The following is a 20124-nucleotide window of genomic DNA, read 5'->3' as shown; positions in this document are numbered from 1 at the left end:
ACAAAAATCAAATCACATGGGAAACAGTTGAAAGAATTAACACTGGGACCTGTTCTTACTGAGAAGTTTTTTCACATCAAAAGAAATTACCAACAAAGTGAAAAGACAATCCACAAATTTGGAAGAAATCATGACAAGTAAGTACTCAGACAAAGGTCTGCTCTCTAGAATTTATAAAGAACTAATGAAACACTGGGGCCCCAAAATTTAAAGACCCAGTCCAGAAATGGGCATCTGAGATGAACACACCCTTCTCAGAGGATGAAACAATATACTCCTAAAAGCAAAAAAACTAAGAAGGAGATACTGATTTCCAGTGGAATAAAAAAGAGATGAATTTTGAAAAAAAAATAATAATTAAGTAGTGTTCTGACCCGACAACATATTTCAGGCAGAGCTGAATTCAATGCTAACTACAAACTCTGAGCACATTTACATAAGATTAAGAAAGCATATTACCTCCAATAATTTCTTAAGGATAAATTTCAAATTTACAATGCAAGTCAGTACAAACAAAGAAAGCAATAGCTAGGTTTTGATATTAGATATGTTTTTAATAGGAACAAAAGCACAAAATTTTCAGGTTTATCTTTTCCAAGCAACTAAATCAGTGCCATAAAACTTTTCCTACAAAACTGATCTCTGTTGTGTTTAAAATCCTTTAAGGAAGAATTTTTGTTCTTATTTTTAATTTTTATTTTTATCATGACATGATGCTGTGTAATGTTCACGTTCACTGTGGGGAGCAGATGCACATAACACATCTTAAATCTTTATTTTACCTTCCTCTTCCCTTTTCTCTCTCTCACTTCCATCTCTTCATTTCATCTCTTGGTCTCCTCATCTGTGAAGTATTATCTATTATTTATCTTTTATTTTTTTCTTTAGTTTATTGATACTTGGAGTTTCTCATATAAGAGAAACAGATTTTAAGCTTGTTGGTCTGACTCATTTCCTTTAATACAGTCTCAAGGGACACACAGTTTCCAACAAGCAACTCACGTTTACATTTCTTTGTGGCAGAGTAGTACTCAAAGCTCTGTGTTACCCTTATCCATTCAGTTCTGGAGGGACACAAGGGCTGCTCCAGGACTTGGCTGTCATGGGCTATGCTGCTGTCAACGTGTGTGCATCACTCTAATGGGATGTCTTTACTCCTTTAGGAAGCCAAGGGCAGGGGATGCCAGGGGCTAGTATATGTGAAGCTTTGCTCCATTCTAAGCGTTAGTCAGGAAATGCTAATTTATCCTTGTTCTAGTAGTATGTGCTGTATCTATCCCGTTCTGCAGGGAAGCATTTCTTTCTCTTAAGCAAGTAGCAGGCCTTTACCAGGGTAAAGATTCGCAATCCTTATGCAAACACACTCATAATGGCGCATGTCCTCGCCTCAGTCACCTACTGCCAACCCTAACTGTGACCATCAGCAGCTTTCTGAGCAGATAAAACCTGTTGCCAGAACATTAGCACCTTTAAAAGCACTGAGTAACTAATATGCGAAACCAGCCATTGGGAGTTCATGTCTGCTTGCATTCTGGCTCACCTCCAGTTACTGTCATAATTTCTCTCTGTAGCTTTCCCTGCTCCACTTTCAGGGATACTCATTATTTGTTCCATTTTAAAATCTCTGAGTCTTTCCTAAACACTATAAACGTATTTGCAACATTGACTGGAAGGCCAACAGATGTCTTCCTTGAAAGAAATATTATCCCACCCAGAAAAAATTGAAACAAACTCATACCACTTTATATATCTCAAGCAGCTTAAGGCAGTTACACAGAATAGAAGTAGTGCTGAAGTATGAAATGCTATTTTATAAATACTGATATTTTACTCAGCAGTAAAATGGGAAAAGTAGTACCTAATAAGTTCTTGTGACAAATGAATGATATGATATAGATAAGCCATTTGTGGAAGTGTGTGTGTGTGTGTGTGTGTGTGTGTGTGTGTGACAGGACCCTGATAATTGATGAATGTTTTAGCAGAATGATTAGTTTTCAGAGAAAAAAAATTGACAATTAGTACCAAAAATTGTCAAAAGAAATTTCAAAAAAAAATTGACAGACTTGCTAGCACTATGCAAAGACGGGCTCCGTGGCAGGGTTAAAGACTGAGAACACAGCACGTGGGACTCCTGTGAGGGACAGAGTATAAGGCAGACAGAGATGTCATAAGAGAATGGAAAGGAGGAACCTGCATTTGCACAGCAGAAAAGAAACCACAGTGCATTGCTTATACCTCATGAGAAATAAAACCTTAGTCTTTGATTTAAAAAGAAATACAATCTTAACGCTGGAAACCTACTGGCAGTTTAGGAAGTTGCCACAATTTGAGTTGATGGCAGATAAGGTTGCTAAATTTACCTAGATAAAAATTTACCAGGCAGGCTGGGAAGATAGTTTGGTGGTCCAAGCACCTGCCTGGTAGGTAAGCTCAAGGACCTGGACTCGATCTCCCATACCACATGCCGTGCTGCCCTAGATCCCCGGGCGCACCACGTCAGCCCTGAGACCAGCTGTGGTGGTGCACGTCTTAGTCGCAGCACTGGGGAGGCTGAGATGGGACGATCACTGCAGGTCTGAGCTGCCTAGTGAGACCCTGTGTCCAATAAAAAATAACATACAAAGTTACCAGGATTTTAGGGACTTCATCAGGCAGTCAGGGAAAGAGAGGGAACATATAAAATAGGACAGGAAAAATCCCTCTGAGTGAGGGAAGGCTGGGGTTATGCGGGAAAGGTCTCGGAGCAAGGTCAGTCACCAGGGCAGGTGGGCAGCTTTGAGGAAGCTCCCCAGTGCCCACTATGTGCTGCTGACTGACAGAGCAGCCACCCACTGCTCCCTCATCTCGGCCCGAGGGGAAGTGTGGCACACCGCAGTTTCTCCTGTGCCACTGGAACAAAGTACCACAAATTGAGTCAGTTGAAACACCACAGCCCTCTTCTGATAGTCACTGGACCAGAAGTCTGGCATGAGTGGTGTGAGACACAGGTAAGGCTGCCTACAAGGCTGGCTCCTCCTGGAGGTTCTAGAGGAAAATTTACTTCTAGCTTCACTTTTCTTCTCAAAGCTGCTGGCATTTGACTTGTGGTCACAGCCCAAAAGTCTCCAGCTCCATTTTTCTGTGGCTTCTCCTGCACTGACTCAGATTCCTGCCTTCCTTTCATGAAAACCTTGTGATCACATCACACCATCCTTACAATCCAGGGTGATCACTTCACCTCAGGATCCTTAAAGCCAAAAGGCACAAGCTAAGGCCGCTTGCCTTGGCAGTGACCCTTCTCGGGAGCTTGGCGTGAGGCTGTGGGAGGCATTCCTGAGCCAGCACACACTCCCACAGACACACGCCTAGTTGTGGGTGAGAGACATGCGCTGTAACGCAGGCATGACACCCAGCAGCGGAAAGGCAGTCCACACGGTGGACAGGAGAAAAAACGCAGGAGGACAGTAAGACAGTGAGGTCTCTTCAATCCCCACTAAGGAAGTCAGTCACAACGCTAAAAATGAGAATCCCTCCAAATTCCAAACATTTCAAGATATCAAGAAGACAGGAAAAAAACAGTTGCTTCTTAAAATGTATGGAATTAACGACAAGATAACTCAATTCAAATGTTAAGCAAAAGGGTGACACCGAATGACAAGTAAATCCCAGGTAACAAAGCTTGGGCTGTTTTCTACAGTGTTGCTGCAGTTCTAGAAACTGATTTTCAACTCTCAACCTTCTTATAGAAGGGTATCCATAGAAACCACTAACATTTAAATAGTAATTGAAAATGCTGAGCCAGGAGTGATGGATCAGACAGCCACAGCCCTTGAGGTGGCCAGGCTGTGCTCTCTATACACACTGGCCCCATTCCCAGGATGACAATGCATCAGGAGAGACGCCTCCCAAAGTGGTCCTCAGAGAACAACCACACTGGTGAAAACCATTAGACATGAAATTCCAGTGGAACATATCCACTCAAATACCAGATGTTTTCCAATGGGAACAGAGCAAATGTGTGTGTATATTCTTGGCTGCTTGCACCTGGCTCACCTAGGATGGGAGGAAGTCAAGGAAATCAGGAACTAAGGCCTCTGTCCTGGGCTGAGTTCACCAAGCAGGGGTGTCACTCCAGAAGTGAGCTAGTACTCATGCTCCTAACTCTAGAGTAATGGTTCAGAGCATGGTCCAGGGAGAGAACAATTCCAAACACCTAGGTAGCTCCAAGTTCTCTCCAGAGTAACTTTCTTTGGAGCAAAGTGTGGGTAAGTCCAGTTTAATAATACTTCCAAAAACTATGGTGGTAAGCAATTAAGGCAAATATAGATCAACAAATTTACCTAAGAAAGCCAGGAAAAGAGATAACTATCAACAAATCTTCCAGAGAAATAATGTAACACAGGTAGGCATAGAGCTTGTACTGTTGTTGGTCCAACCATTTAAGAACTTAGGAAGACTGTGCAGCCCACTGGGACTCTGGAGAGCTTCAATTGTCAGCCTGGTGCTCACTTGGGTGTGGATATTTTTAATGGTGATTTTATGGAGAAAAGTAAAACCATATTAATATGCTGAGCTGTAAAGGGCTCAAGTCAACTTCTGACATTGCCAGTTCTGTGGATAACCCACTACTATTATGCACTACTGGACTATATCGTATTATTTTGCTGCATTCAGGTACCTACAATTTTTAAATAACAATAGAATACCCGTCTCTGACAAAATTAAACAAAAAAGAGGATACAAATGAAGGACCATTTTGTATCTGTATATTCAAAATAGGATAGATATTCAGCTACTTTCTCTTAATTCAATGAATAGAAAGATTTGTACTAATAATGTCTGTGGACAGGATATCAAGTCTGCATCTTATACTATAAATAACCACTAAGGCAACAATATGCAATGTATTAATTATTGAAATTGTCCTACTAACCAGTTTTGAAACTGTCTCGTTGCTATTTGTTTCTCAATAAATTTTTTTTTAAAAAAATTTATTGAGAAAGAAGTAGTAATGAGATCAGGGAGACAGCTCAGTAGAATAAGCGCCTGCCTAGCAAGCACAGGATCCTGAGTTCAAATCCCTGGTACTGAAAAAAAAAAAAAAGAAGAAGAAGAAGTAATGAGACTGTTTCAAAATGGGTTAGCAGAACAGTTACAATAGTTAATACATTCCATATTGTTGTCTTTGTAGTAGTTGTTCAGAGTACAAGATGCAGACATGAGATCTTGTCTAAACACTATTAGTTCAAAACTTTCTTCTCATTGAACTATGAGAAAGTAGCTGTATATCTATGCTAACTATTTTGTATATACAGATATATATTTTTTTCACTACAAAGTGGTCCTTCATTTATATCCCCCTTTTTGTTTACTTTTGTCAGAGATGGGTATTCCATTGCCATTCATATATTGCAGGTGATATAGGTCTTGCTTTATCTTGGTCTTAACCATCCAGCAGAAAAGTATAAAAACGAGGTATAAAAAGTAAAGCCATACTATCATATATGCTGAGCTATAAAAGGCTCCAGTCAACAACTTCTTAATTGCCAGTCATGCGGCTGATCCACCACTATTATGGACTACTGGACTATATTTGATCACTTTTTGGGTGTGGACCTTTCTTGGTGGTATTTAAGAGCTTTGGAGAGTACTATGGGTGGCCTGCAGGACTGATAAATTCTGATCCTTATCTCCCAGCACATAGCCATGGAGCTTGTGCTGGTGCCAGTCCAACCTTTTAAGAAGTTAGTGGGGCTGGCCAAATGGCTCAGTGGATTAAAGTGCCTGCAAGCAGGTGCAGAGGCCAGGGATTCAGTCCTGGGGCTGCTGTGCCAGCCCCACCCCCAGGGCGTGCTGAGAGGGCAATTGAGACTCAACATGGTGACACGTACCTGTAATCCCAGCTCTTGCGAGGCTGTAAACAGGTGGATCACTATGAATCTGATCTAGTAGTGAGACCCTGAACACCCTTGTAGACCCTTCCCTAAAATTAAAAAAAAAAAAAATTAAGAGGACCTCTGGGACTCTGGAGAGTTGTGATCTGTGGGCCCAGTATGCACAGGTGTGGCACTTTCCTGGTGCCTTGTTCATCAATTTAAGAATTTAGGAGGATCCTGGGTGGCCTGCAGGACTCTGGCAAGGTGCACCACTTGGACGCCAGCACACAGGTGTGGAGCTTGTGTGGCACTAGTCCAAACTTTTTAGAACTTAGGAAGATTCTTGGATGTCTAGGGGATCCTGGTGAATCTAGCCAACACCCACCACCTACACTGAAGCTCTGTTGAGTATTGGCCAGTATCCCCCACTAGTAGTAAGAGGCCTGGCCAGTCCTTCCCTCCTCCCCACTGTAGCAGAAACTCTACTGACACAGGTCTCACCCCTTGACCACAATTGCTAAGTTAGGGTGATTACTGGGAGCTTCAAAAATGCCAGAACACAGGATCAAAAGTCAATCTCAATGCTCCAGCCCAATCAGAACAAACCCAGGAGACAAAGACATACAAAAACTTGGAAATCACACATCTGGAATTTCTGAAATGGTACCAATTGAAGTAAAGAAACAAGTCCATCAGGTTATAGAAGAAATAAGATCAAAAATAATCTCTCAGGTCAAAAAATAAATGACAGCAATTGTGAAAGAATTTCTCAGCACAGTTAAAAAAGACATAGATTAAAAAAAAAAAAAAAAAAAGAGGAGAGGGCCAGCCAGATAGCTCAGTGGACTAAATTACCTGCTTAGGTAGAGCACAGCAGATGGGATTCAATCCCCAGCGAGCTGTGCTGGCCCTGCCCTTGGGGTGCATTGAGACAGTGATTGAGACTGGGAATGGTGGCACATGACTGTAACCCCAGTCCTTGGGAGGCTGAAAACAAGAGAATCACTATGAGTCTAATCTATGTACTAAGACCCTGTAGACCCTGTACTAAATACATTTAAAAAAAGAGAAGAATAAAAATGATGAAGATATTGAATAAAGACAGAATGCATGAAACAGATTAAAACAGATATCCAGGATTTTAAAAACTCCATTGAAAGCTGGAAAAACTGATTGGCTGAAACTGAAGATAGACTTTTAGACCTCAAAGATAGTGGCGCAGTTAATGAACATGAAAGGAAAGATCTCTTAAAACTAACAAGGAACCAGGAAATAACAATTCAGCAGCAATAAGATGACACGAAGAAAAATAATGTAAGAATAATAGGTGTCAATGAAGCAGCAGGAGGTAGCACAAATGACACAAAATGACTATTTGCAGAAGTACTAGCAGAAAATTTTCCAAACATGAGAAATGAACCTGAGATATAGGTAAGTAAGGCATACAGAATGCCAAATATCCACAATCAAAATAAATCTAACCCTTGACACATAATAACCAAGATCTCAGAAATTCAGCAAAAGAATAGAATATTAACAGCTGCTAGAGAGAAGAGATCACTTACAATGGAAAGCCCACCAGAATCATAGCAGATTTCTCAACACAAACCATCAAGTCAAGAAGAGCGTGGAGTGAAGTATTTCAGGTTCCCCACTTACCCCCGCAAAAAATAACTTCCAACCCAGATTGTTGTACCCTGCAAAACTAGCTATCAAATTCAACAGCGAGGTAAGATTCTTCCATGACAAAGAAAAACTAAAGAAATTCATGACCACCAAATCCACACTACAAAGAGTACAGACAGATATTATAGAAAGAGACAGCTACAATGACAGTTTTAAGAACAGAAAGGAATCACCAAACAGAGCAAGTAATTAAAAAGAGGAAAAATGTACAGGATCTACAGTAGGAATGTAGCATGATAAAGATAAGCCAATAAATATCAGTTACACCGATCAATGTAAATGGTCTCAGTTCGTCAATCAAAAGAAACAGACTAGCAGAGTATATTAAGAAACAAAATCCAACAATATACACCTTATAAGAAACACATGTATCTCAAAAGGAAATTTATAGTCTGAAAGTCAAAGCAAGGACAACAATTCTCCATGCCACTGGGAACCAGAGAAAAGTGGGAGTAAATATTCTGGTTGCTGACAATAACAACTTCAACACAAAAATCATTCAAAGCAATAAAGAAGGTCACTACATACTTGTTAAGGGAAAACTGCAAGAGGAAGAGATAACATTTTAAATATATATGCACCCAACATAGGAGCACCCACCTACATAAGACAAATTTTCAAAGACATGAAAACTCAAATAGGCAATAATACCATTGAACGGGGGACTGTAACATGCCACTGTCACAAACAGATAGATCAACTAGGCAAAAAAATCACAAAAGAAACGATGGAACTAGACCAAACTTGTGAAGAAATTGACTTGGTAGATGTTTACATGGTATTTTACCCACAACAGAATACACAATCTTCTCAGCTGTACATGGAATGTTCTCCAAACTAGAACATATACTAAATTCTTAAATAAATGCAAAGGAATTGAAATCATCCCATGCATACTATCTGACCACAGTGTAAGGAAACTCTAAATTATTGACAAAAGAAACTACAAAAACATCATAAATGGATTAAAAGTGAATGACAACCTATAAGTAGCCAGTAGGTCACAGATAAAATTAAACAATATTTACAATCTAATAAAAATGCAAATACAACTTGACAAATTTTGTAGAATACAAAGAAAACTGTGTTAAGAGGAAAATTTAGAGCGCTAAATTTACACATTAAGAAAACAGAACAAGCCCAAATATACAATCTTATGCTATACCTCAAGATCCTAGAAAAAGAGTAAGTCAAGCCCAAAGCCCAAAGAAGGCAGGAAATTATAAAGATTAGAGCAGAAATTAATGCAACTGAGACAAAGAAAACAACGCAAAGAATAGATGAATCAAAGACTTGGTGCTTTGAAAGAATAAATAAAATAGATGAACCCCTAGCCAACCTCATTTTTAAAAAATGAAAGAAAAAACACAAGTTTGTGTAGCAAGCAAGGCAAAGGGGAAAATCAATAAGCACTATTGAGAAATACAGAAGATCATCAATACCTGCTTCCAAAATCTTTACTCTCACAGGAAGGAAAACCCAGAGGAAATGGACAGTTTCCTAGATACATATGAAATGCCAAAGCTGAGTCAAGAAGATATACAAACTCCAAATAACCTAATAATTAGAAACAAAATTGAAAATGTAATAATAAAAAGAAAACAACAAAGAAAATCCCAGGTCTCAATGGATTCACAGCTGAATTCTACAAAGAATTTAGGAAGGACTTAATGCCAACTCTTCTCTAACTCTTTAATGAAATGGAAAGGGAAGCAATTCTCCCAAACTCATTCCTGGAGGCAAGTATTACTCTGATTCCAAAACCAGACAGAGATCCAACTAAAAAAGAAGACTGCAGGCCAATCTGTCTAATGAATACAGATGCAAAAATCCTTAATAAATACTAATAAACATAATCCAGCAAATCATCAAGAAGATTATATATCATGACTAAGTGAGATTTATCCCAAGAATGCAGGAATGTTTCCACATATGCAAATCTAGAAATGTAATACATCACATCAATATAATAAAAAACAAAAACCACATGATCATCTCAATAGATGCAGAGAAGCTTTTGACAAAATCTAACACTTATTCATGATAAAAACCCTACAGAGAATCAAAATAAATGGTCTAGATCTCAACCTGTTAAAAGCCATCTATGAAAATCAAATATCTAACATCATTCTAAATGGGCAAAAACTGAAGGTCTTCACTTTTTTAATCTTTTATTCATTTTAATGAGAAAAAAGATAAAATAGCAATGAAACAGTTCAAAACAGGTTAGTAGGACACTTATAATCATTAATACATTGCATATTGTTTTCATAGTAGTTATTCAGAGGACAAGATATAGACATGACATCATGTCTAAACAACATTAGTACAAACCTTTCTTCTCACTGAACTAAGGAAAAGTAGCTGCATGTCTATCATAACTATTTTGCATATACATATATTTTTTTATTACAAAACAGTCCTTAATTTTTATCTCCCTTTTTTGTTTTGTTTTGTCAGAGATGGATGTTGCACTGCTGTTAGAGATGCTGTATTTGGAGAAGTCTTTAAAGGGCCATTTTATATTTGAAGTCAGTCTAAATATTGTTGGTACTTGAATTCAGCAAAATAACCCAACATAGTCCAGTAGTCCATAATAGTAGTGAGTTACGAGCAGATCTGGCAATTGTCAGAAGTTGTTGACTTGAACCTTTCACAGCTCAGCATATTAATATGGCATTACTTTCTATACCTCATGGTTATACTTTTCTGCTGGATGGTTAAGACCAAGATAATGCAAATGATATATAAATGAAAATGTAACTTTTGTATTTGACAAGGTCCGTTAAATCCCCTCAAGATTTACCCTGAAACCCTGTACTGTAGTTTGTAGATCCTTTGTCGGTGTCAGCCATGTGGATGAGTCACAGCCATTGCTTGACCAATCTGCTCTCTGTGAAAGTCTGAATGTTTTCTCTCCATGTGACTCTCCTTGGGCACACTCTCCATCATCAATCACTTTCCTCTGTGGCCCTGTAATCTTGAGTAGAAAAGTTGGGACACCACTGAGTTACAGGATGTCACAGCACATGTTCTTTTATATCCTTAGTTTGAAGGCCTTCACTTTAAAATCAGGAACAAGACAAGGATGTCCACTGTCTCCCCTCCTATTCAATATAGTTCTGGGAACACTAGCCAGTGAAGTTAGGCAAGACAGAAAAATAAAGGAACAAGTATTGGAAAAGAAGTGAAATTGTCATTTTTGAAACTGACTTGATACTCTACATAAAGGACCCCAAAATCTACTCAAAGATGCTTGTAGATTAAATCATCAAATTCAACAATGTAGCAGGATACAAAGACAACACCCAAAAATCAGTAGCATTTTTGTACAGAAACAATAAACATGCTGGGAGAGAATTTTGGGAAACCACATCTTTCAAAATAACACCCAAAAATATGAAATACTTAGTAATCAATCTCACAAAGGAAGTGAAAGATTTATACAGATTTAAAGAATTATGGTACTCTGAGAAAAAAACTGAAGAGGATTTGAGAAAATGGAAAGATAGTTCATGCTCCTGGATAGGGAGAACCAACACTGTGAAAATGGCCATACTCTCAAAATTGGTATACAGATTCAACACAATCCTGATTAAAATACCATTAGTAAACCTCAAAGAGCTACACAAAACTTTCCTAAAATTCATGCGGAATCAGAAGAGATGCAGAATGTCAAAAGCAATCATGAGAAACAAAGGAAAGGCAGGAAGTACCATAATCCCTGACCTGAAGTGATAGTATAAATATACTGTGATGAAATCAGCATGGTGCTGGCATAGAGACAGATATGAGGATCAGTGGAACAGATTAGAAGATGCAGACACAACTGTGAGCACACTCAGCCACCTTATCATTGATAAAGGGGCCAAGCATGTTCACTTGAAGAAAGATAGTCTCTTTAATAAATGATGCTCGAAAAACTGGCTTTCCACATGCCAAAGGCGAAAACTAGACCCATGCCTATCACCATGCACAAAACTACATTCAAATTGGATCAAAGAATTAAATATTAAAACAGAAACACGAAATCTTCTGGAGAAAATTGTAGGTAGAAATCTTAAGGATACAGGGGTGGGTAGAGAGTTCACAAACAAAAAAAAGTGCATGGAAAATACTTCAAAGAATCAACAACTGGGATCTCATGTTTTTGAAAAGTTTCTGCACTTAAAAGCAAATCTCCAACAGAATAAAAAGAAAACCCACAAACCAGGAAAAAGGTATAGCTGGTTGTCCCTCTGACAAAGGCCTTCTATCTGGAATATATAAAGAATTATTAAAAATCAGGCCCCTCAAATTCAAAGATGGCCATCTGAGATGAATATGTACTTTTCAAATGAAGAAATACAAATATCAAGTAAATATATGAAACAATGTTCAACGTCAATGGTCATTTGATAAATGTAAATTAAAAGAACACTGGGATTCCATCTCACCCCAGAAAGAATGGCTAACATCAAGAGGTCAGCCAATAACAAATAGTGGAGAGCCTGTCAAAGGAAAAGGAACCCTTCTCCAGTATTGGTGGGTGTGTAGTCTGTTATAACCACTACGGAAATCAGTATAGAGATTCCTTAAAAAGCTAGGATTGGAAATACCATTGAAGCCAGCTATTCACCTCCTGGATTTTTTTTTTCTGGAAGACCTAAAAACATCATACCGCAGTGATATATGTGCACCTGTGTTTATAGCGGTGTAATTTGTCATAGCTGCATCTTGGAAACAGCCCAGATGCCCATCTACTGAGGAGTGGGTGGGGAAGATATGTTATTTTAATGCAACAGTGTTATTCAGCTATAAAACAAGATAAATTTGAATATTTTTTTCTGTAAATGGATGTGACTAGAAACCATACTCTTAAATAAACAAATCAGACCTACATGTACACATGTCATATTGTGTCCTTAGTTTGAGAACCTGAAAGAGAAAATGGAAATTGAAAGATACAATACATACTAGAAAATGGGAATGAACTTATTCAAAAGGAAAGGGTTACTGAGTTGAGGAGGACAGGAGAGGGAGTGAGGGAAAGATGTATCTATGTAGGTAAGCAGGATGGTTTGGACAACTTACTGTGCATTTCTGCTTGTCTATGGAAAGGAGTAATGCTTACTTTGGTTTTTCTCCTTTTTTTAATTGTTTATACTTTTTGTCTTCTTGGTTTCTTATGTATTGCTTTGTTTTTTTCTTTCTTCTTCCAATTTTGCATGCATATATCTGGTAATATGAATAACTGCCTGGAAGACAACACTGTGCATTACAACAAATACTGTGAAATTCATATTACTTTGTTCAATGAAATTCTGTATCACTTGTAATTTGTTTTGTTTTAATACTACTCTTTACTCTCTTTAAATATAAAAAAATTAAGAAGAATGAAACACAAAGACTGACCTCATAAAGTAACCCTGGCAACGGAATTTAGGTTGAATTTAATCAGATTGGGTGGCAAGTTATAGATGAGGCAGCTCTCCAAAACCAGAGATCAGCTAGAGAGCCTCCTGGCTGGATACGAGCTCTGTGACAAAGAGCTAGGGTTTAAGTCCAGAGCTAGAGAGCAGAATCCACACAGCTCCACTGTCACTCGGAACGTCACTATGAATTGGGAGAGTTGTGAATGAAATCACATCTCTTCAAAATTTATATGATAAATCTGTAAGGCTAATGCAATTGTTTAGCAGACAGGGCTTTCAGAGAGATAAGTGAGGTTGAATGCGATGATGAGATATGTGACGGGTGTCTTTATAAGAAGAGACACGAGGAATGCACACTCACAGAGAAGAGCCATATGTGGACACAAGAAGGCGACTGTTTCCAAAAACTCTTTTTTAAATATTAGTATTACAGGGTCCCACTACCTTGCTTAGACCCATAGTGATCCTCCTGTTTTCAGCCTCCCCAGTGCTGGGATTACAAGTGTGTGCACCACTCTGCCCTGGCGGAAGGGCTGACAAGGCATGTGGTGCCGGGGAAGGAACCACGCTCCCTGTACTTACCTAAACTTGCCTAAGCAAGCACTTTAGTCTGCTGAGCTATCTTTCTGGCCTTCCATCAACTCTTAAATGACACAGCTAATGTCAGCAAAACTTGTATGTTTATGTTAATAAAAAAGTAGAGAATAAATCAAGTAATTGAAGTAATTTCAAGACATAGAGACTCGTTGAAATAATTAACAGAATCCATTACAAGAAAATGAATTTACCAAATAATTAACTTATAAAAATACAGTGACATTTGAAAAAAATATGCCTTGTTGGTGAATATTATCTAAGGTCAAGTTTCAGACTCAGAAAGGTAATGTGGTTTTCAAGTGAATTAACTAAGTAGGACATTATATGTACAGAAGAGTTCTGGGCTGCACATATGCATTTGACAGAAATTCAGATGAAATTGTGCTCCACAAGAACAGACAAAGTCTCCAAGGTGGGTGCACCAATGTACCAGTGTGGGAGGCACAGGACAAGCAGATACAGGCAGTGTATGCGGCAAGGGTTATGATGAGTCTACAAGGTATGATGGAAACATGATGGCTGTCCAAATAAAACACAAAACTATTATAAGATACGCTAACATTCATCTTCCTTAAAATATTCTCCCTCTCACTGAACAAAGTGTCCCACTCTTTTTGCCTGTCTCTGACGCAGTCCTGGAGTGCTCTTCCCTGAGCATCTTTAGCTGTGTTGTCACAGTAACCCCATTGTCCCAAAGCTAGTCAAGACATTTACCTCCCATAGTCATTTGACTTTTGGTAGGAGCTAGGAGTCTCGGGGTGCTGGTTCGGGGAGATACGGTGCATGAGGACACACGATCATGTTTCATGAGCCTGCTTGTCCACTGAACAGCTCTCAGCAGCAGCATTCACCAGATTCTGGATCATTCTCCATAAATGAATGAGGATTTCCTGAACTGGAAAGCTACAAGAATGGTGGAGGAAGCATGTTAAGCTGAGGGAATATTTAAAAGGCAATCAGTGGTAGCGTGTCATTTAATGCAATAATTGTTTTGAGTTTAAACATGCACAGTGCATTTTTATTATCCATTGTCACCTGTGACACATTTGAGGCAGTAACTCGTACAACTAAGTTAATTAGAAATCAAACAGTTCATGGTATTTGAGTTCAGGCTCAGATGTGGTTCCTGGAAGTCCAGTAGCTGAGAAAGGAAGGAAGCATTACACTACAAGTAAATTTCCAAGAAGGACTCTGAAAGACAAGCATTATGTGCCTCATGGTTGATGCCTGGTGGGCTGACCTCCTCCTAAGACGGTGGTTGAGGTAGGTTCCCTGAGGCTTTCCCAGCCCTAACCAAAGCAGCTCTGTGCCAGTCACCTCATAAACCACCACCACACTGCCACACAGCACAGAGCCTGATGCTGATGCTGAACACTGATGTACAAGTGCTGAAACACTGTGAAACATCACACAGGTGGAACAGCAAGTGTTGGACCCCAGGCGCACTGTCCCTGCCAGAGGAGAAGCTCAAGTGTGTAAAAGGAAGGAACAATGCTAAGTGAGGTTTCCACTGGGAAGAAATGAGTGGACGGGGCTGTGCAGGAGGCAAAGTGACACTGCATACTCAAGGGCCCAATTTGAAGTTCACAGGTTGTACACGTATGACCTAGATAATCTATTTCTACAAGTGGATGACTGTTTCCATCTTTAACAATAAAAAGTGCTGATACAGTCGTGTCTTATAGTTGTATCAGTTTTCTCCTGGGCAAAGAGTAACTTGAAGCTTCCGTTTGCCAAGTACAAAGCATCCAGTACACATTATTAGTCTCCATCTCTCCAGAATCCCTTATATCAAATCTCCTGGATGCTTTCTCAAGTAATTTTATCTGTTTCTTTTGATAGTAATAAGATCACAGTGTGAACTCTTTTAAGATTAATTTTGCAACTTTGCACTTGACTTGAAAATGAAACCTTATTTGTCATTAGGTGAGTACCATCCTTGCTGAGATGGACTTTGATTCTTGCCTTGGACACTCTGTTCTTTTGAGAAATTTAAATGAACCGCAAGCAATTATCTTCATGTTTCATATTACTTGTTCTTTTCATTCTTCAGCATTTCCTATTAGTTTATTTCAAAAGTCTGCACAATGCTTTGATCCAATGTTGCAGTGTGAAAGCCTCATTTTTTCAAATTAGTCACAGCAAATCCCATTATGCTCTATTTGTAATCACACTTCCCCTATGCCTCATACATAATGGGAACTAAGTAGTCTTATCATTTTCTAAAGTTCAAAAACTATTTTCATCAGTCAGCTTTTATACCCCTGGACTAATAGCCAGCACCAGCAGCTTAGGTGGGAGGTTTATTCTGGTTCACAGTTTAAGACTATTCAGTCCATGGTTTATTGGCTCCAAGGCTCACCCAATGGAGAAGGAGCACAGTGGAGAAAAATCGCTCAACCTCAGGCAACCTGGAAGAAGCAAGAATGAAAGAAAGGGCTTGGGACAAGATCCACATTTTTAAAAAAATTTTTAAAGAGAGTACAAAATAGTATTTAAACAGAAAAAAATTACAAGTGATACAGCATTTCACTTAAAAAAGAAATATTAATTTCACAGTATTTGTTATAATACATAGTGTTGTCTTCCAACCAGCTATTCACATTATCAGATATATGCATGTAAAATTGGAAGAAAGAAAAAAATCAAGAAATATATAAGAAATTAAAAAGACAAAAATAAGAAACAATTGAAAACAAATTAAAGCTTTAACTTCTCCTTTCCATAGACCAGCAGAAATGCACAGTACTGTTGTCCAAACCATCCTGCTTATATCCATAGATAAATCTCTTTCCCCCATTTCCTCTCCTGTTCTTCTCCTCAACTCAGTGACTCTTTCCTTTTGAATAAGTTCATTCCCTTTTACCAGTGTCTATTGTATTCCAAATTCCATTTTTTTTTTCTGTTGGTAAATGGATGCAACTAGACAACATGCTTCTAAGTGAAATAAATCAGACCTGCATGTGCAAACATCATATCATCTCCTTAGTGTGAGAACCTGAAAGAGAAAAAAGATCCACTTTCTATGTCAGGCCCACACTGTCCCACTTCGTCTACTCCTGCCAACACAGGGTAACAGCCCCCAATCCAGTCTCCCCTCTAAAAGCACCATGTCTGAAAACCTGAGACTTTGGGGAACATTTCAGACTTAAACCAGAACATTTTTACGTGTTATTAATTCTTTTTTTTTTTCCGGAACCAGTGATCGAACTCAGGCCCTTGCACTTGCCAGGGAAGCGCTTATTCCACTGAGCCATCTCCCTGGCCCCTTATGTGTTATTAATTCTTATTCTTAAAAATAGTATAATAGATCTCTAGATATAGAAATATTAGGCCTCTGGTCTCCTGACCAACCAATACAGAAAGTCCATGCTGGACACAGGCACTGTGAGCCTGACCGAATATCAAAGCAAGGTAAAGTTCCTGAGGCAATGGTCATGAAACAGCTCAGGATGCGTTCAGGGTACAAGGCAAGCACAACATTTGCTGCACTGGAGAAGCAGCATCATCGCTGCCAAGAGTAGGTACCGAATGATGATCAAACCAGGGCAAACAGAAACTGCTAGGCTGGAACAAGAGTGCATTTTCCAAGCCACATCGTTCTCCCCTAATGTGTGCTCAATACATCACATCCTCTATCTCCTGCTTCCCAGCAGCACCTCTGAGGAAAGAATCATTATTATCCTCACTTTGTTCTGCACAAACAGCTCATGTTGTGGGTCCAGGAGATCTGGCCGAGGGGATACTGAATCATGCTAAGCTGTATGACCTTGGAGAATTCCTTCTTGGACACTTTGATAAGACAGCCCCCTTGAACAGGGTGGGGAAGGCAAAAGTGGTCAAAAATGTGCTAAACCATGACTCTCTGGCTTGGAATCATTCTCTGCACATCTCAAGTTTATAGATAAATATCCATGAGGGAGAGGCAAATGAGCACTCTCAGTAGCAGCAAAATGATAAACAAGTCAACACAGTTCTTTTAAGGTCAAAATTATTTTACAAGAGCATGCTTTTCACTGATCATAAGCACAACTGCAGATCCCCAAAGAAATGCCTACCCTGCGCTAGCGTGGAATGCTGCATATGTGCTCAGTGCTCTGAAGAGACGAAGTGCACAGGATTTCTCTCCTTTTCACTGAGCTTTGTCATATCTCTATCTCCAGCCATAAGCAAATAGTAACATAGGACTTTTTATCAGATAATGTGTTCATATCCGTAAGACATTCCCCCTGCACTTTTATTGACATATCTTGGTTTAATCCATATACTCACTCAGAAAAAAAATCTGTATAAGTCCCCAAAATAGAATTGTCTAGGAAATGGCATTATTTGTACGCATAACTTGACAGCTCCACATTCGTATCCCATTAAGGTGTCCGTTGTGCAATGTGTTTCAAGATAGCTCTTGGGCTTATCTTTACATTTACAAAAACAGATGAAAATCCTGGAGGTTTGCAAGTGCAGGGAAGCTATGAATGTGTAATATGTCTATTTCTGTGGAGTTTTCTTGCCAGCCATTTTTAGTTGGAGGATCTATATCTATTTCCTTTGTGACATTGAGTAAACCACTTCCCATGACAATTGATTGCTGAATTAAAATCTGAGGAGGGAAGGAAATAAATGTCTGCACTGTTTGTACAGCAATATATTCAGCAGAGTATTGTAAGACATTACGACTTAAAGTAATGCTGCAGAGTGCTGGCAACAAAGACTCCAGAGCAGACTCAGACGGAACTCATAATCATAAAGTTATCCATAGACAAGGATTAATAAAACACAGCTACAGCAAACAGACTGAGGCCTCCTTAGCAGCAGATAAATCACACGGTGAAAAATGGAAAAACAGAAACGATGCAGACACTGTGTGAGTAGTGCAGAAAGAAACGATGAAGGAATGGGGTAGTGGAGCTGTCTCAGTGCCAGACCAGGGCCACCACCACCTCTCCAGGTGCCATGTCTTCCTTAAAAGGGCAGAGAAGTTGGAAGAGAGTGAAGACCATTTTTCTTTCATTTTATTCCCCTATATTTTCAATTATTTGTGTGGAGTCTTACCTGAGATCTGATTTGAAAGTTGCATTTTGTTGAAGATAATAGCGACTCTTTGTTTAGAGAGCATATTTTTCCTGAAGCAAAATGTGACCTAAATATTATTAATAATTCCATTGTTTTTAGAAAAAGGAAACAAAGAGAATTCAATAACCTAATAAATAGGCTAACAGAAACCCTGAAAATGATTGTAAGGAATAAATTCATTAATAACCAAAGACAGACACCCCCATTATTAGACCACTGGGAGCTTAACTAATGGAATTCTGAGACACTGGGTATGTGTGTAAATAATGGACATCCTCTGCCTGCAAATTATGAAGTCAGACAAAGTCAGACGTCCCTGGTCTTGTCAAGTCAAACAAGTGTACAGTTCTTATTCTAAGGAAGACCAATAAGTTTGCCATTCCTACAAAGCTCCTACATAAGAATAACAAATATTCAACATACACTAGGATGAGAAGGTTCAGAAAATTAGAATGAGTCAGGAAGCTTTGTAAAAGGGAAAATTGATCAAACTAAACTACCAGGCCCTTGGCTAAAAGGTGAAGAAATTAATTCAAGTTTCTCTTTTATAATTAAAGAATATAGCCTTTGACTTTAAAATTATTCATCTCCCAATTATTTGATTAAATCTTTGTGAATAATTATTTTATGACCTGGGTTAGATAGCAAAGAGATCACCAAAAGGCATATGGAGTTGGTAAAACTACTAACGCAGCCTAGACAGGGAGTCAAGGTCAAGACCCGTTGCTAGCAACGCCAGGACACCAGCTGCTTCCACTCAGTTAATCACCTTTAAGTATTATATGAAGAACACCAAGTTCTTCATGTGCTTATCCCTAAGCTGCTGGAAAAGAGACTCCAAATTACAGCAGCTCAAGCAAGGTAGACTTGCTCACATTCTTTCCTCAAGAATAATCCAGAGGAAGTGAACAGTCCAGTGAATATGCCAGGTAGACAAGTCAGCTACAGGTAAGCATCTGAGGACTCAGACTAACGGTCCTGTCGTCCTTACTGCATCTTTCCACCTTTTCTGTTGAGAACTCAGGTTGCTGCTGTTTCTTTTCTTTCTTTTTTTGTATAAGATTAACATTATTAATTTTTTGCTGTAAATAAACTGCTTTACTTTTATAGTTACCTTAAAAGTTGGCACAGTACAGTACAATTGATATATACACTATAAGCACAGGAGACATCAACCATCTGTCTGTCATAGTCCACTCTGTCCATTATTTCCACTTTTAAATTTTTTGTTCCTTTTAATGAGAAAAAAAGATAAAATAGCAATGAGACAGTTTCAAAACAAGTTAGTAGGACAGTTACAATAATTAATGCATTGCATGTTTTTGTCTTCATACTAATTTTTCAGAGGGCAAGATGTACACATGGTATCAGCTGCAGAGTTGCCAGACGGATTCTAAAGTTTTGCTTGCCTTTGCATGTGAACTGAAGGGGGCCACTCTCAGAGACTTCTGGGTGGGACTGCTTTAGGGTTTCTCCTGCTTAGAGGCTCAGGCTGTCGT

This window comes from Octodon degus, unplaced genomic scaffold (genome assembly GCF_000260255.1).
Source record: "Octodon degus isolate 3935 unplaced genomic scaffold, OctDeg1.0 scaffold00034, whole genome shotgun sequence".
Classification (NCBI taxonomy): domain Eukaryota; kingdom Metazoa; phylum Chordata; class Mammalia; order Rodentia; family Octodontidae; genus Octodon; species Octodon degus.
This window is presented reverse-complemented; position numbering follows the sequence as displayed.